Below are 19,057 nucleotides of genomic sequence, written 5' to 3' on the forward strand. Positions count from 1 at the left end.
TAAACAGGCAAGCAAAGAAGAAAGAACAGAAACGAAAGTAAAATAAAATATAAAAGTAAATAAAATAAAAGAAAAATAAAATAAAGAAAATAAATTAAATAATTAAGAAAATAAAATAACTAATAAGGAAAAAGGAGTATAAAATTTAAACTCAACATGTAAAATAACTAGGAAGAATAAAACAACTAAGGGAACACCAAACTTAATTTCAGTAATTAAGAGGAAAAAAAATTCAAATAAAATAAATCAAAATAATTTTTTAAAATTTAAAGAAATAAGTTAAATGAAATTAAAGCAAAAACACCTAATCTAAGATATCAAACAACTAGTAGTTGTTAATCACAGTCAATCCCCGGCAATGGTGCCAAAAACTTGATGCAGAATTTATAACCACAAACTAACCAGCAAGTGCAACGGGTCATACCAAGTAGTACCTCAGGTGAATGAGGGTCGATCCCACGAGGATTGATGGATCAAGCAACAATGATTGAGTGATTGGCTTAGTCAGACAAACAGAAAATGGTGTTTGAAGGTTCAAAAGCATTAACAGTAAATTCAGAATATCAGAAAGCAGGCAGTAAACAAGTTGTGAATAATATATGGAGAAACAGTTAAGGCTTCAAAGATATCTATTTTTTGGATTGACTTTTCTTACTAACTATTTTAATCATTCAAGATTTAATTCATGGCAAACTATATGTGACTAAACCCTAATTCCTTAGACCTTTTTAGTCTCCTCTAAAATTCATCAACCGCTAATTCCTTGGTCACTTAATTCCAATTAGAGGCTGAAGTTCAATTCTAGTTTATATGCCACAAAACCCCTAATTACCCAAATATAAGAGGATTATATGTCATGTATCCTGTTAAGTCCAGATAATTAGTAATTTAGGAGAATTTGTTTTTAAGTTGTTGTTCAAGTAAATAGCTTTTCCAAGTTATACAAGAACTCAATTAGAAGAAGGGTCATACTTCCGTTCTACCCAGATTCATAAGATAAAAAACGAAAATAATTCTTGAGATATAAATCAATAAATGAATTAAAATAGAAAAATAATAGTATCAATCCATACAATAGACAGAGCTACTAACCCAAATTGCGGAATGAGGTATAAGAGAAGAGAGGAGACCGAATGACTGATTCTTTTCCCTTTTATATCTAATCCTAATTAATGTAAAAATATATTTCCTAAAACTAAATAATATCTTTTCCTAATTATAAATAAAATAAGATTTAATCAAAATTTGCAAAGCCTTTACATGTAGTGCATCCTGGGACGAGTGGGGACCATTGACTTCAATAAGGGTGGTGCCGAAATTGGAAGAATCCAAGTTTGCCATGGATTGGTGCGTAGCCTTTCTGTGGATTTCTTGTGTTGGTGCCGAACTTGAGTAAACTCAAGTTCGGCGTGGGGATGGCAGCACGATTTCCTTGGGGCTTTTGAGTTGGCGCCAAACATGAGTTTCCTCAAGTTTGGCGTGCAGTGGTCCTTACAAAATATAAAAAAAGGTAGACTATTATATATCGTTCGAAAGCTCTAGAAGTTAGCTTTCTAATGCGGCTGAAATCACATTAATTGGATCTCTGTAGCTCAAGTTATTTCTGTTTGAGTGCAAAGAGGTCGGGGTTGATATCATCATTCGCTTTCTTCCTTTTCTGCTACAAAACTCCGTCAAATCCATCCGAATGCTACTTGAAATAAACAGAATTGTACACAACTCAAAGTAGCATCCATAGTGGCTTAAAGATATTTAAATCTTGATTAAACTCAACAATTTGAATGCAAATTCACTAGGAAAAGATAAAGAAGATGCTCACGGATCACAACACCAAACTTGAATTGTTGCTTGTCCTCAAGCAACCAAAACTGATACATGATTAAGATGTGAATTTGCATGAGAGGTGAGAGTTCAATTATGCTCATGTCTCTTCTCAAAATGGGGTTTACCTATTGTAATTCTGAACAGTTTTGGCATCTCACTCTCCTTTGAATCAGAGGAATGTCACTGTCAATTAGAATTAGAATCCGGATCATATTATGAATTCTCTAATCTTTATACTTCAGTTTAATCCTTGAACACAGTAGATATTCTTTAATTCTCAATTAACTGGTGCTTTGTACCTTAAGCTTAGCCGTGCGGTAGCTGTACATGGTATTTTTCATCCGAGACGAGAAATCCGACAGTTGATTAGCCGTGCAGAGATCTTACCTGGTATTTTTTATTCGAGAGGATCATAAAGCTTGCCATTGAAGGAAGCCATGCGTGTTTGGAGAAGAAGGCAGTAGGAAAGTAGAAATTCAGAGGACAGAGCATCTCCGGAACCCCAGCCTGTTTCTCATTACTGAATCACAAGTACTATTTATTTCATGTTATTTATTTTTCATAAATACAATCACTCTTATCATTAATCTCCTGACTAAGATTTACGGAATAACCATAGCTTGGTTCAAGCCGACAATCTCTGTGGGATCGACCCTTACTCACGTAAGGTATTACTTGGACGACCCAGTGCACTTGCTGGTTAGTTGTGCGGAGTTATGAAAAGTGTAATCACAATTTCGTGCACCAAATATTTGGCGCCGTTGCCGGGGATTGTTCAAGTTTGGACAACTGAGGGTCTATTTTGTTGCTTAGATTAGGAAAAATTTATCTTTTTGGTTTAGAGTCACTAAAATTAAGTCTTCAATTATTGTTTTTGGTTAAAATTTCAAAATCCTTATTTTCTTTTTCTAAATTATTTTCGAAAATTTTTAAAACCAATAACCTCATAATTTAGTCTTCTCTCTGAGTTTAGTTTCATGTTTTAAGTTTGGTGTCAATTGCATGATTTTATTTTTCTTTCAATTTTTCGAATTATATGTTCTTAGTTCTTTATTAATCTTCAAGTTGTTCTTATTTATTTTCCTTGTTTGATCTTTAGTTTTTCTTGTCTTGTGTCTTTTCTTGTTTTTCTTGTGCATTTTCGAATTATTAGTGTCTAAAGTATAAAAATTTTTAAGTTTGGTGTCCTTTGTGTTTTTATTTTCTTAAAAATTTCGAAAATTTATTCTTGGTGTTCATCTTGATCTTCAAAGTGTTCTTGGAGTTCATCTTGACATTCAATGTTTTCTTGTTTGCTTTCTTTGTTTTGATCTAAAAATTCTAGGTTCGGTGTCCTTTTATTGTTTTTCTCTTTCCTCATTATATTCAAAAATTCAAAAAAAATATCTTTTCCTTTAATTACTTATCATTTTCGAAGTACCTAGGTTGATTTAGTCAAAATTTTGAAAATTTGGTAGTTTCTTGTTAGTCAAGTTAGAATTTCAATTTTAAAACTTATCTTTTTAAATCTTTTTCAATTTTTTTTATTTTTCGAAAATCCTTTATAAAATTTTTCAAAATCTTTTTCTTTTCTTATTCATAATTTTTGAATTACTTGTACTATTTTATTGTTTTGATTGAAAAATTTTAAGTTTGGTATTTCCTTGTTGAGAAAGTTTCAATCTTCAAACTTTTAAAATCATATCTTTTTCAAATCTTTTCTTTTATTTGTTTATTTTTACAAGTATCTTTAATTTTAAGACATATCTTTTTCAAAACTCCCTAACCACTTTCTCTCTCTCTCTCCAATTTTTGAAAATCATATCCAAAATTTTTCAAATCTTTTTAAATTAATTAGCCATTTTAGTATTCGAATTTTTTTATTTTAATCTATTTTATTATTTTTTCTTTTAGTTTTCGAAACTTATTTTCTAGTTTCCAATTATTTTATTTTATTTTCTTTTCTTTTGAATTCGGTTATCCTTAATTAAATAAAATAAAAACAAAAATATTTTACTTTCTCCATCATGGACCTAAGTAAAAATGAACAGTCCAGAAGGACTCTGGGGTCATATGCTAACCCCACTAATGCTTCCTATGGGAGTAGTATTTGTATACCTCCCATCAGAGCAAGCAGTTTTGAGCTAAATCCTCAGCTCATTATCATGGTGCAGCAAAATTGCCAGTATTCTGGTCTTCCACAGGAAGAACCTACTGAGTTTCTGGCACAGTTCTTACAAATTACTGACACAGTACGTGATAAGGAAGTAGATCAGGATGTCTACAGATTATTACTATTTTCATTTGCTGTAAAAGATCAAGCTAAGAGGTGGTTAAACAATCAACCCACAGCAAGCATAAGAACATGGAAACAGTTATCAGACAAATTCCTGAATCAATATTTCCCTCCAAAAAGGATGACACAGCTAAGGCTGGACATCCAAGGCTTTAAACAAGAGGATAATGAATCCATTTATAATGCCTGGGAGAGGTATAGAGGGATGCTAAGGAAATGCCCCTCTGAAAGGTTTTCAGAATGTGTACAGTTAGACATCTTTTACTATGGTCTTACAGAAAAGGCCCAAATGTCTCTAGACCACTCAGCTGGTGGATTGATAAACCCCGATTTCATGGTTTATCTTGTGTTTATTTTGGGGGATTTCATCACCTTTTTCCACATTTATTCAATGAAATAGCATGGTTTTGTAATTCTCCCTTAATTTATGCTTAAATGTAAAAACATGCTTTTTAGGCCTTAAATTGGTGATTTTAATTCACCTCAATTCCATTCGATGCCTTGATGTGTTCGCTAAGTGATTTCAGGTTCATAAGGCAAGCATTGGATGGAAAAAATGAAAAAAAAAAAAGCATACAAAGTGGAGAATGCATGAAGAAACAAAGATTGGGAATGCATCAAGAGGCGCGCATGCGTACAAGGCGCGCACGCACAAAAGTGGTTTCGCATAGAGACGTGCACGCGTACATGCCGCGTGGATGAAGAAATAGCCAAATCGAGGCGCTCACGCACATGGCGCGTACGCGCCGATAACAGCACGTGACTCACTTAAAGGCAAAACGCTGGGGACGATTTCTGAGTTGCCTAGGCCCAAATCCAACTTGTTTCTGAGTGTATTTCATGCATAATTGAAGTCCAAGCAAAGGGTGAGCAATTAGTTTAGCCAACATGAGCCTTTAGTTAGTTTTCTATAGAGAGAAGCTCCCTCTTCTATCTAGAATTAGGTTAGGATTAGGATAAATTATCATAGATCCATGTTTAATTTCTTGATCTCATCTTGTTTCCTTTATAATTTCTTATTTCTACATCTTGATTCTCTTAGTTGTAGAGTTAATTTCTCATTTTGTTCTCTTTTATGATGACGAACTCATGTTGGATTTGGTTCACATTTAATGCAACTTGATGTTGATGTTTCTTTTATTGATGAATTGAATTGTGATTTTATTTTTCTTGCAATTAATAGTTGGTAGATTTTACTATTCTTGCAATTTGTGATGTTTACTTCTATTGCAATCTATGTGTTTGATGAAATGCTCTCTTTAATTTTTGAGTAGTTTTGTTGACTCTTGGTCCAAGCTAAGGGAATTGGGTAAACTTGAGTCATTGTGTATAATGGATTTGGTGATTTGAGAACCCTTGGTGATCAATTTGACACCCATTGATGCTAACCCAGTACTAAGTTAATTAGTAGGTAGGTTGGGACTTAAGGGTTGATGTGATCAAACCTATTTGACGTACTTAAAGATTAGGAGTAGATATTACGTACTTAAGGCTTTTGGGAAGTAGACTTAATAGGTTGGCCTCTCATGATTATCAATATGTGGTTTGTTGACAAGGATGATGATCTCAGTTACCGAAGTCTTAGCCAAGAGTTCTTTATCTTGCTTTCTTTAATTACTTACTTGATTTACTTTTCTTGTCCTTCTATAAACTCAAAACCCCTTGCACCTTCATAGCCAATAATTGACCATTTCATTGCAATTCCTTGTGAGATGACCCGGAGTCTAAATACTTCAGTTAATTTTCATTTGGGGTTTGTTACAAGTGACAACCAAAATTTTTGATGTGGCAATTGTTTGTTAGTTTAGAGCTATGCTTATAACGAAGTTCGTATTTCTATTGAAAGAAATTCTATACCATCGAGCAAATCCTCATTATCAAAATGGCGCCGTTGCCGGGGAGTTGCAATGGTACTATGTTATTGGCTATTGTATATATTGTGAATAGCTTGATTTTTGGTTTGTTTGTTAGTTTTTGCTAGTTTTAAGGTTTGGTTTTCTTTGTTTCTTGTTGGAATTTGTTTTTGTTTTCTCTTATCACCATGAATTCTCATCACTTTGGCTATGAGTTTGGTTCAAACTATGTTGTAGGAGATGGAATTTACAATGATAACATGCATTAAGGAATTGGAGATCAAAGTTTGGCAAGAGTGATTGGGGACATGACTACTATACTCACGGAGATGCGCGACGACCAAAGGGCATTTATTGCCACCTGAGCCGTCCAAGCGCCACCCCAACGTGACTACTCTTCTGATTCTTATGGGTATACTCCTTATCCTAATGCATACCAATCTAATGTATGTGATGACCCTCATTGTGATTGTCAACCACAACCACCACATACATATGAACCCCCTCCTCAACATAGCCCTCCACCACACTCACAAGCCTTTTACCACCATCCACCTCTATATGATCCCAATCCGTATCCACCATACCAACCACCATATCAACCATACCTAGAGCCACCACCATTCCAATACCAATACTCCCAAGAACCACAAAGTCCACACACACCACCTCAAGAATTTCACCAATATGAACCACCTTCCAATTACAACAACCTTCCCTCAAACAATGAACCCTCTCTTCCACCATCACCTCCCAATGAAGCCCACATACTAGAATTGAGAGATCTTGAATCTCATATCTTAAGGCGACACGAGGAGGATGAAAAGAAGTTTGAGGAGTTAAGAGCGAAAATGGCTATCATGGTAGAAGCCATTGGCAACATAGTCTCATCCCGCCTAAGCCTATGCGATCAAGGCACTCCCATTGTTGAATGTGGAGAAGCAACTGAGGAGCTTAGTTAGGGAGTGAGCTTGAAGCTCCAAGGTGAAGAAGAGGAGTTAAAGCAAGAAATGCAACAAGAGGAGGAGGTAGAGATTATTGAACAAGAGGAAGTAGTGGTTGGAGCCTTAGGATATGTTGAGTATATAGAGGAATCACAAATTGAAAAGCCCTCTTCCATGGAGTTTGAAGTTGATGTTGAGGAGGAGAGTGCACAACCTCCAAGACACAATGTGATTGAAGAATTGGAAGAAGTGTTCCAATCAATAGGCCCACCTATTTATGATGACTCCGCATCAACATATGATCCTTTTGAATTTGAGGAATCCTTCCCCACTATACTTGGAATTGATGATGAGGTAGATTTTACTCAACCTCCTATTTATGATTTGAATGATGGGGAAGAGCTAGAGGATATTGGTGAAGAAGAATGTGAACTTGAGGAAGCTTGGCAAGAGGTAAAGCTTGAAGAACCTTGCCATGTGGTGGAAGCCTCTAGGAGAGGATGGACGGGAGTAGAGCGTGCTTTATCAAGACCGTTGGGAACTCCTCCACCTAGGTTGTCATCTAATCCTTCATTTGAGTGGGTAAAACTTCTAACTCTTGGCTTTATTATCCCCCTTGAATATGATTTGCTTGAGACAGATGGCCAACTTAGGGCGCTTTGTGGAATTAAGCATAAGAGGAGGATGTTTAGTGGTTGGCGTTGTAAGTCTAGGCTCATTATGGTTGAAGCTTCAAGGAGCAAAGGTTGCATTAGTGCTCAATTGGATGGGTCTAGGAGGATAGTTTGGTGCTTTCATGAGAATTCATCTCTCTTTCCACCCGGAGGAAATCACCATGATCAACTCAAGGACGGGTGTGAAAACAAAGTATGGGATCCTGGCTTACTAAAGGAGGATCAACTTTGGGAGCCCGTGGTTCGTGAAGAACTCCATCAAAGCATGGAGTTATTAACTTTGAATGATGAAGCACAATGGAAGTCCAAGCATTGGTGGATGTTCAAGGAAGGATTCAAGCACAAGCCACCTTGATGACGAGCTCCCCAAAAGTCCAATTTAAGGACAATAAACAAAAGTGCTAGGTGGGAGACACCCCACCATGGTAATATCCTTTCATTTTTCTCTTTTGTACATATTGGTAAAATAGGTTTAATTCCTTGTTTTCATTGCTTAGTTGAGTTTATTTGGGAATCTAGCAGGTTAAATAAGGTTTTATGATGTTTTGGTAGCTGTTTGGAGGTTTGGAATGCTTGGTTTGGTGCAAAAACATAAAAAAATTTTGAAAAATAGAGGACCATCCATGTGTATGCGTGCCCAAGTATTTTCGGCCATCCACGCGCATGCGTCCTGCACGCATACGCGTGGATTGAATTTTCCCACTTCCCAGCCATTTTTCTGAGAGTTGTGCCTGAAGTGTGCCAACTTTGTGCCCCCAGGGCACGCGCACACGTACCTTGCGCGTACGCGTCGACTTTTTGCTTTGCCATGCACGCGTACGCATCGCTTCTATTTCACCAATCCACGCTTACGCACACATGACGTGCACGCGTAGATTGCCCTGTTTCATCCACCTTCTTTTCTTCTCTTCTTTCCATTTCTTTCCTTCTTCTCTTCTCTTTCCACCCTTCAATCATCATCCAACACTACCAAACACCATCCATAACCACTTCTTTTACTTAGTTAGTTACTTGTTTAATTAGTACATTTTCATTTTGTTTTCTATTTTTCTTTATAAGTGTTGGATTATTAATGTTGTCTACTGTTTCTTGCTGCTGATTATTGATGAGATGTTATTTTAACATCATTATTTCTAATTTCTATTGTTGGATTTAATTGTTAAGATTATATTTTGTCGCTTGGTTTTGAGTTCTCATGTTTAACATTTGTAAGCACCAAGTGAATGTTACATTGCCATTAAGCTTCTTAACTCTTTTGAATTACATGTTTTGGCCACCATGCATTCATTATCTATTGTTAGGCAATTGTATATTATCATTGCATTTTTTAGGTGATGCTTGTTTATGGTTTACCCTTATTCACATCACTTATTTCATGCATTGAGATTGTGGAATTGTGAAATTGGATCGAAAGCTTACCTAGTGACATATTTTTGACCTTTTCAAGCTTTGTGGACCATGCTCTGATTGATTTTCACTTCTATATTCTTTTCTCTAAGTTCCATAGCATCCATGTGTTCCACATCTATGTCACTTAGGTGTTGCAACAACTTCAATATGTGTCATTGTTTGATGTGTGAGCTCTCTATACCATTTTGTTCATCAAGTTTACTTCCACATCAATCAATGTCCATGAATTATCTAGTTTCACAACTGCTTGATTAATTGCTTGAGTTCTTTCATGCCTCTTCACTACTTGTTGGGTTGTTTTAGCCTCCAAGTCTTTTAAAGTATCTCAAGCACACTAGAATGAGTGAAGTGCATGTTTTCTTTTGTGTAATTGTGATATAACTTTTTGTACTAGTGTGTGTGTATTCTAAACCGCGCGCAATTTTAGAACCCACACACCTATTTTTCATTAATGTCACACTAATTCACTCACTCCATTCTAGTGGTTTTTACCTCATTCCAACAATTCACACTTGCTTGCTTTTGTATGTTTTCATCTTACGGTGTTTATTTTGTTTTTCATGATTGATGTACCATAAGCAAAAATGGAAGCAGAAGGAAGAACACGCAGCACCGGTTAACCCGCCAGCTGAAGGTGGCAACTTGGAAAGTCGCCGTACCCCCTTGCTCATTTTTAGTGCACCAAGGACGGTGCAAACTTTTAAGTGTGGGGAGGTCGTCCGACCACTCGGCATTTTTGGGTAACAAGTTTCTAATCCTAACACTTTTGCATTTCATTTTAGGATTTTTAGTTGCATTTTCTCATTCTGCATATGTATATAATAAGCTTAGTCAAAATCATGATATTTTCCAAGGATTTTATCTATAAGGCACCCTTATTGATTGAAAAAAAAATTTTTTTAGAACTTGCTTGAATTATATACTTTGTGGATCATGTTTTGAGCTAAGAACACAAGCATGTGAGATTTGAGCCTAATTGTGTGGTTACATCATACATAACCACTTACTTTCATTCTTGTGTGCATTATTCTCTTCCTATGATTGTAATCTTTGGTTTGTTTGATTCTTTATGTCCATTACTTTGTGTATACATGCATTTATATGATTGAGGCCATTATTCAAATAGCTCACTTACCCAAATAGCCTACCTTTTATCTTCCATTGTTAGCCAATTTTGAGCCTATGCTTAACCCATTTGTTCTTAATTATATCACATTACAAGCCTAAGTGAAAAATAATAAATGTCCTTAATTTAAATCTTTGATTAGCTTAGGCTAATGAGCGTGTTCATTACTTGATTTTGGGAAAGTTGGATACATTGGGTAGAGATAAAAGTGTGTTTGTGTTTTTGTTGAAAAATCTTGGGAATTAGATACATACTCATGTTTTAATCGTATGTAAACCATATGCATTGATATCCTTGTACGTATGATGATTTAAAAAAAAACAAAGAATTGCAATAAAAAGGGGACAAAAATGCCCCAAGGTTCAAAGTTCAATAAAGTCAATGCATATGTGTGGTAATCAAAAGAGAATGCATGAGTATGTGTGAAAAAAGTGAAGAATGGATAGCTAGGTTTGCTTAGAATTGTTTAGGTTGTCATAGGTTAGGTGGGAAGTTTAAGTTAATCAAAGATTCGAAATTCAAGCTCACATGACCATATGCGTCCTACCTTGACCCCATCCCCATTACAACCTATGGGAAAGCCCTCATGATATTTGTATGCATGCATAAAGTAATTGTTGATTGTTAGATGAAAAACAAATCTTGAAAAGCATGATTAGGGGAGAATTGAGTGAATCGACCCCATACACTTGAGTGCCTAGAGCGGATACACATCCGGCGAGGGTTCAATCGTTCAATTACATGTTTCCACCCATGATCATCTTTTTTTACAAGTTTGTAAGATCTTTCATTGATTCAATCCAATTGTGGTTTGCTTTAATTGCTAATGCCTTAGCCCCTGTGCTTGCATATGTATTCTTGGAGATTGATTTATTTTGACTAAGCCATTGCATTCATGTAAATAGGTTACATATAGATAGATTGCATTTAGTTAGTTTGCATTGAATAAATGTTGATACCCTTTGCTTCTTTCTTAATTTTAGCATGAGGACATGCTTGGTTTAAGTGTGGGGAGATTTGATAAACCCCGATTTCATGGTTTATCTTGTGTTTATTTTGGGGGATTTCATCACCTTTTTTCACATTTATTCAATGAAATAGCATGGTTTTGTAATTCTCCCTTAATTTATGCTTAAATGTAAAAACATGCTTTTTAGGCCTTAAATTGGTGATTTTAATTCACCTTAATTCCATTCGATACCTTGAAGTGTTCGCTAAGTGGTATGCGAAATTGTTACTCTGAGGTTGTAAAATTTGTTGCTCGTTCTCTCCCTGGCATGGCGCCAATAACTGGTGCGTAATACCATGGTCCAAACATAACTTCACAACTTCGCACAACTAACCAGCAAGTGCACTGGGTCGTCCAAGTAATAAAACCTTACGTGAGTAAGGGTCGATCCCACGGAGATTGTTGGTATGAAGCAAGCTATGGTCATCTTGTAAATCTCAGTCAGGCGGATATCAAATAGTTATGGAGTTTTCGAATAATAATAATAAATAAACAGAAAATAAAGATAGAAATACTTTTGTATATCATTGGTGAGAATTTCAGATAAGCGTATAGAGATGCTTTCGTTCCTCTGAATTTCTGCTTTCCTGCTGTCTTCATCCAATCAGTCCTACTCCTTTCCATGGCAAGCTTTCTGTAAGGGCATCACCGTTGTCAATGGCTACATCCCATCCTCTTGTGAAAAAGGTTCAAATGCTCTGTCACGGCACGGCTAATCATCTGAGGTTCTCGATCATACTGGAATAGGATTCACCCTCCTTTTGCGTCTGTCACTACGCCCAGCACTCCCGAGTTTGAAGATCGTCACAGCCATCCCTTCCAAGATCCTACTCGAAATACCACAGATAAGGTTTAGACTTTCCGGATCTCAGGAATTGCCATCCATGGGTTCTAACTTATACCACGAAGATACTAATAACTCGGACTCGATCCCCTGTATTAGATATCTAAGAGATACTCATTCTAGCTTGGTTGCATGTAGAACGGAAGTGTTTGCCAGGCACGCGTTCATAAGTGAGAATGATGATGAGCGTCACATAATCATCACATTCATCATGTTCTTGGGAACGAATGGATATCTTAGACGCGGAATAAGATGAATTGAATAGAAAACAGTAGTACTTTGCATTAATTCATGAGGAACAGCAGAGCTCCACACCTTAATCTATGGAGTGTAGAAACTATACCATTGAAAATATATAAGTGAAAGGTTCAGGCATGGCCGAGAGGCCAGCCCCCAAACGTGATCACAGGATCAAAAATACAATCCAGGATGTCTAATACAATAGTAAAAAGTCCTATTTATACTAAACTAGCTACTAGGGTTTACAGAAGTAAGTAATTGATGCATAAATCCACTTTCGGGGCCCACTTGGTGTGTGCTTGGGCTGAGCTTGAAGTTTACACGTGGAGAGGTCATTCTTGGAGTTGAACACTAGTTTGTAACGTGTTTTTGGCGTTCAACTCTGGTTTGTGACGTGTTTCTGGCGTTTAACTCCAGCTTGCAGCGTAGAACTGGCGTTCAACGCCCTTTTGCATCCTTTAAACTCGGCCAAAGTATGAACTATTACATATTGCTGAAAAGCTCTGGATGTCTACTTTCCAACGCAATTGGAAACGCGCCGATTTGAGTTCTATAGCTCCAGAAAATCCACTTTGAGTGCAGGGAGGTCAGAATCCAACAGCATCAGCAGTCCTTCTTCAACCTCTGAATCTGATTTTTGCTCAAGTCCCTCAATTTCAGCCAGAAAATACCTGAAATCACAAAAAAACACACAAACTAATAGTAAAGTCCAGAAATCTGAATTTAACATAAAAACTAATAAAAACATCCCTAAAAGTAACTAGATCCTATTAAAAACATACTAAAAAAACAATGCCAAAAAGCGTATAAATTATCCGCTCATCACAACACCAAACTTAAATTGTTGCTTGTCCCCAAGCAACTGAAAATCAAATAGGATAAAAAGAAGAGAATATACTATAAATTCCAAACTATCAATGAAACATAGCTCCAATCAAATGAGCGGGACTTGTAGCTTTTTGCCTCTTGAATAGTTTTAGCATCTCACTTTATCCATTAAGGTTCAGAATGATTGGCATCTATAGGAACTCAGAGTTCAGATAGTGTTATTGATTCTCCTAGTTCAGTATGTTGATTCTTGAACATAGCTACTTTATGAGTCTTGGCCATGGCCCTAAGCACTTTGTTTTCCAGTATTACCACCGGATACATAAATGCCACAGACACATAATTGGGTGACCTTTTCAGATTGTGACTCAGCTTTGCTAAAGTCCCCAATTAGAGGTGTCCAAGGTTCTTAAGCACACTCTGTTTTTGCTTTGGACCTTGACTTTAACCGCTCAGTCTCAAGTTTTCACTTGACACCTTCACGCCACAAGCACATGGTTAGGGACAGCTTGGTTTAGCCGCTTAGGCCAGGATTTTATTCCTTTAGGCCCTCCTATCGCCTTGGGATCCTTTTTATTACCCTTGCATTTTGGTTTTAAGGTTTATTGGCTTTTTTCTCTTGCCTTTTGGTTTTAAGAGCTTTAGCTTTTTCTGCTTGCTTTTTCTTTTTTTCTATTTTTTTTTCTGCAAGCTTTGTTCTTTGCTGCTTTTTCTTGCTTCAAGAATCATTTTTATGATTTTTCAGATTATCATATAACATGTCTCCTATTCATCATTCTTTCAAGAGCCAACATATTTAACATTCTAAAACACCAACTTCAAAAGACATATGCACTGTTCAAGCATTCATTCAGAAAATGAAAAGTATTGTCACCACATCAATATAATTAAACTAAGTTCAAGGATAAATTCGAAGCTCATGTACTTCTTGTTCTTTTGAATTAAAACATTTTTCATTTAAGAGAGGTGATAGATTCATAGGACATTCATAACTTTTAAGACATAGTTGCTAATTACTAATGATCATGTAATGAAGACACAAACATAGATAAGCACTTAACATAAGAAAACGAAAAACAGAGAATGTAAGAACAAGGAATGAGTCCACCTTAGTGATGGTTGCGTTTTCTCTTTGAGGAACCAATGATGTCCTTGAGCTCTTCTATGTCTCTTCCTTGTCTTTGTTGCTCCTCCCTCATTGCTTTTTGACCTTCTCTAATTTCATGAAGGATGATGGAGTGCTCTTGATGTTCCACCCTTAATTGTCCCATGTTGGAACTTAATTCTCCTAGGGAGGTGTTGATTTGCTCCCAAAAATTCTGTGGAGGAAAGTGCATCCCTTGAGGTATCTCAGGGGTTTCTTGATGGTGAGCTTCCTCATGCGTTTCTTGAGCTCCATGAGTGGGCTCTCTTGTTTGCTCCATCCTTTTCTTAGTGATGGGCTTCTCTTCCTCAATGGGAATGTCTCCTTCTATGAAAGCTCCAGCTGAGTAACATAGATGGCAAATAAGATGAGGAAAAGCTAGCCTTGCCAAGGGAGAGGACTTTTCGGCTATTTTGTAGAGTTCAAGGGAGATGACTTCATGAACTTCTACATCCTCTCCAATCATGATGCTATGGATCATGATGGCCCGATCCACAGTAACTTCAGATCGGTTGCTAGTGGGAATGATGGAGCGTTGGATGAACTCCAACCATCCTCTAGCCACAGGCTTAAGGTCCAGTCTTCTAAGTTGAACCGGTTTGCCTTTTGAGTCAATCTTCCATTGAGCTTCTTCCACACATATGTCCATGAGGACTTGGTCCAGCCTTTGATCAAAGTTGACCCTTCTAGTGTAGGGGCGTGCATCTCCTTGCATCATAGGCAAGTTAAACGCCAACCTCACATTTTTCGGACTAAAATCTAAGTATTTCCCTCGAACCATGGTAATATAATTCTTTGGATTCGGGTTCTTACTTTGATCATGGTTCTTAGTGATCCATGCATTGGCATAGAACTCTTGAACCATTAGGATGCCGACTTGTTGGATGGGGTTTGCTAGAACTTCCGAACCTCTTCTTTGGATTTCATGTCGAATCTCTGGATACTCATTTCTCTTGACTTTGAAAGGGACCTCGGGGATCACCTTCTTCTTGGCCACAACATCATAGAAGTGGTCTTGATGGGCTTTGGAGATGAATCTTTCCATCTCCCATGACTCGGAGTGGGAAACTTTTGTCTTCCCTTTCCCTTTTCTAGAGGATTCTCCGGTCTTAGGTGCCATTAATGGTAACGGAAAAACAAAAAGCTTATGATTTTACCACACCAAACTTAGAATATTGCTCGCCCTCGAGCAAGAGAAGAAAGAATAGATGAAGAAGAAGAAGAAATGGAGAAGAGGGAGAGAGAGATGTGTTTCGGCCAAGAAGGGGAAGAGAGGGTTGTGTTGTGTGAAAATGAGGAAGAATGGAGGACTTTATATAGGGATGGGGGGGGTAAGGTTCGGCCATAAGGGTGGGTTTTGGGTGGGAAATTGATTTTGAATTTTGAAGGTAGGTGGGGTTTGTGTGGTAGGTTTATGGGGAAGAGTGGATGGATGTGAGTGGTGAAGTGGTGATAGGGAAGAGAGATTGAGGTGATTGGTGAAGAGTTTTGGGGAAGAGTGTTTATTGGGAAGAGAGGATGAACATTGAGAAGAGGGAAGAGAGTGAGTGGTGGTAGGTGGGGATCCTGTGGGGTCCACAGATGCTGAGTTGATCCTGTGGGGTCCACAGATCCTGAGGTGTTAAGGATTTGCATCCCTGCACTAATTAGGCATGTAAAATGCCTTTGCATGTAACTCTGGCGTTTAAACGCCGAATTGATGCTTGTTTTGGGCGTTCAGCGCCAGCTCTTCTTCACTATGCATTTCTAGCGTCTGGACGCCAGGATGCTACTTGTTTCTGGCGTTCAACGCCAGATCCATGCTCTGTTCTGGCGTTGAACGCCAGCCAGATGCTCCTTACTGGCGTTTAAACGCCAGTGAACTCCTCCTCCAGGATGTGCTATTTTTTTATGCTATTTTTTATTTTTCTTTAATTTTTTCAGTTATTTTTGTGACTCCACATGATCATGAACCTATGAAGACATATAACTAATAAAAAATATAATTAGATAAATAAAAATTGGGTTGCCTCCCAACAAGCGCTTCTTTAATGTCAATAGCTTGACAGTGGGCTCTCATGGAGCCTCACAGATGTTTAGAGCATTGTTGAGACTCCCCAACACCAAACTTAGAGTTTGGATATGGGAGTTCAACACTAAACTTAGAATTTGGTTGTGGCCTCCCAATACCAAACTTAGAGTTTGACTGTGGAGGCTCTGGTTGACTCTGTTTTGAGAGAAGCTTACTGTGCCTCTTTTCCATGTTTACAGAAGGATGTCCTTGAGTTTTAAACTCAAGGGAGTCCTCATTCAATTGAAGGACTAGTTCACCTCTGTTAACATCAATCACAGCTCTTGCTGTGGCTAGGAAGGGTCTTCCAAAGATGATGGATTCATCCTCATCCTTCCCAGTATTTAGGATTATGAAATCAGCAGGGATGTAAAGGCCTTCAACCTTTACTAATATGTCCTCTACTTGTCCATAAGCCTATTTTCTGGAATTTTCTGCCATCTCTAATGAGATTTTAGTAGCTTGTACCTCAAAGATTCCCAGTTTCTCCATTACAGAGAGTGGCATGAGATTTATTCCTGACCCCAGGTCACATAGATCCTTCTCAAAGGTCATGGTGCCTATGGTACAAGGTATTAGGAACTTTCCAGGATCCTGTTTCTTCTGAGGCAATCTCAGTTGATCCAATGCATTTAGTTCATTGGTGAACAGGGGAGGTTCATCTCCCCAAGTCTCATTACCAAATAAATTGGCATTCAGCTTCATAATTGCACCAAGGAACTTGGCAACTTGTTCTTCAGTGACATCCTCATTCTCTTCAGAAGAAGAATACTCATCAGAACTCATGAATGGCATAAGGAGGTTCAATGGAATTTCTATGGTCTTTAGATGAGTCTTAGATTCCTTTGGTTCCTCAGAGGGAAACTCTTTATTGATCACTGGACGTCCCAGGAGGTCTTCCTCCTTGGGATTCACGTCCTCCCCTTCCTCTTTGGATTCGGCCATGAAGGTTATATCAATGGCCTTGCACTCTCCTTTTGGATTTTCTTCTGTATTGCTTGGGAGAGTACTAGGAGGGATTTCAGTGATCCTTTTACTCAGCTGGCCCACTTGTGCTTCCAAATTTCTAATGGAGGACCTTGTTTCATTCATGAAACTCACAGTGGCCTTAGATAGATCAGAGACTAAGTTTGCTAAATTAGAGGTATTTTGTTCAGAGTTCTCTGTCTGTTGCTGAGTGGATGATGGAAAAGGTTTGCTATTGCTAAACCTGCTTCTTCCACCATTATTAAAGCCTTGTTGAGGTTTTTGTTGATCCTTCCATGAGAGATTTGGGTGATTTCTCCATGAGGGATTATAGGTGTTTCTATATGGTTCACCCATGTAATTCACCTCTGCTATTGCAGGGTTCTCAGGATCATAAGCTTCTTCTTCAGAAGATGCCTCTTGGGTACTGTTGGATGCAACTTGCATTCCATTCAGACTCTGAGAAATCATATTGACTTGCTGAGTCAATATTTTATTCTGAGCCAATATGGCATTCAGAGTATCAATTTCAAGAACTCCCTTCTTCTGAGGCGTCCTATTACTCACAGGATTCCTCTCAGAAGTGTACATGAACTGGTTATTAGCAACCATGTCAATGAGTTCTTGGGCTTCTGCAGGCGTTTTCTTTAGGTGAATGGATCTACCTACAGAAGTATCCAATGACATCTTAGCTAATTCAGACAAACCATCATAGAATATATCCAGGATGGTCCATTCTGAAAGCATGTCAGAAGGACACTTTTTGGTCAGTTCCTTGTATCTCTCCCAAGCTTCATAGAGGGATTCACTTTCTTTCTGTCTGAAGGTTTGAACATCCACTCTAAGCTTACTCAGCTTTTGAGGAGGAAAGAACTTGGCTAAGAAAGCCTTGACCAGCTTATCCCAAGAGTTCAGGCTATCCTTAGATTGAGAGTCCAACCATATTCTAGCTCTGTCTCTTACAGCAAAAGGGAAAAGCATGAGCCTGTAGACTTCAGGATCTACTCCATTAGTCTTAACAGTATCACATATCTGCAAGAATTCAGTTAAGAACTGAAAGGGATCTTCAGATGGAAGTCCATGAAACTTGCAGTTTTGCTGCATCAGATAAACTAATTGAGGTTTCAGCTCAAAATTGTTTACTCAAATGGCAGGAATTGAGATGCTTCTTCCATGTAAGTTGGAATTTGGTGCAGTAAAGTCACCAAGCATCCTCCTTGCATTATTATTATTTTCGGCTGCCATCTCCTCTTCTTGTTCGAAAATTTCTGTTAGGTTATCTCTGGATTGTTGTATTTTAGCTTCTCTTAGTTTCCTCTTCAGAGTCCTTTCAGGTTCAGGGTCTGCTTCAACAAGAATGTTCTTGTCCTTGCTCCTGCTCATATGAAAAAGAGGGAACAGAAAAATAATAATAATAGGGATCTTTTTTGCCCAGGTATAGAGGTTTCCCTGTGTGAGTAGAAGAAGAAAAGAATGTAATGTAAAGAAAGGGAAGAAGAGAAACTCGAACACAGAGAGGGAGGTAGTGTTCGAATTTTTGGATGGGAGAGAAGTGTTAGTAGATGAATAAATAAATAGAAGGAGATGAGAGAGAAGGATTTTCGAAAATTATTTTTGAAAAATGGTTAGTGATTTCGAAAATTAAAAGAAGAAATAAATTAAAATTAAAATTTGAAACAATTAGTTAATTAAAAAGAATTTTTGAAAAAGAGGGAGATATTTTCGAAAATTAGAGAGAGAGAGTTAGTTAGGTAGTTTTGAAAAAGATAAGAAACAAACAAAAAGTCAATTAGTTAGTTGAAAAAGATTTGAAAATCAATTTTGAAAAGATAAGAAGATAAGAAGTTAGAAAAGATATTTGAAAATCAAA

The 19,057-nt window shown here is 37.4% G+C and overlaps 1 non-coding gene across 1 annotated transcript; it reads left to right on the plus strand.

Annotated features, from left to right (window-relative positions):
* Positions 1-17,928: 17,928 nt before the first annotated feature.
* LOC148552877 (small nucleolar RNA R71) lies at positions 17,929-18,036 on the plus strand. Its single transcript, XR_015892781.1, has one exon. It is a non-coding gene; the product is annotated as a small nucleolar RNA R71 (small nucleolar RNA).
* The last annotated feature ends 1,021 nt before the right edge of the window (positions 18,037-19,057 follow it).

This window comes from Arachis ipaensis, chromosome B7 (genome assembly GCF_059453495.1).
Source record: "Arachis ipaensis isolate K30076 ecotype BB chromosome B7, ASM5945349v1, whole genome shotgun sequence".
Lineage (NCBI taxonomy): Eukaryota > Viridiplantae > Streptophyta > Magnoliopsida > Fabales > Fabaceae > Arachis > Arachis ipaensis.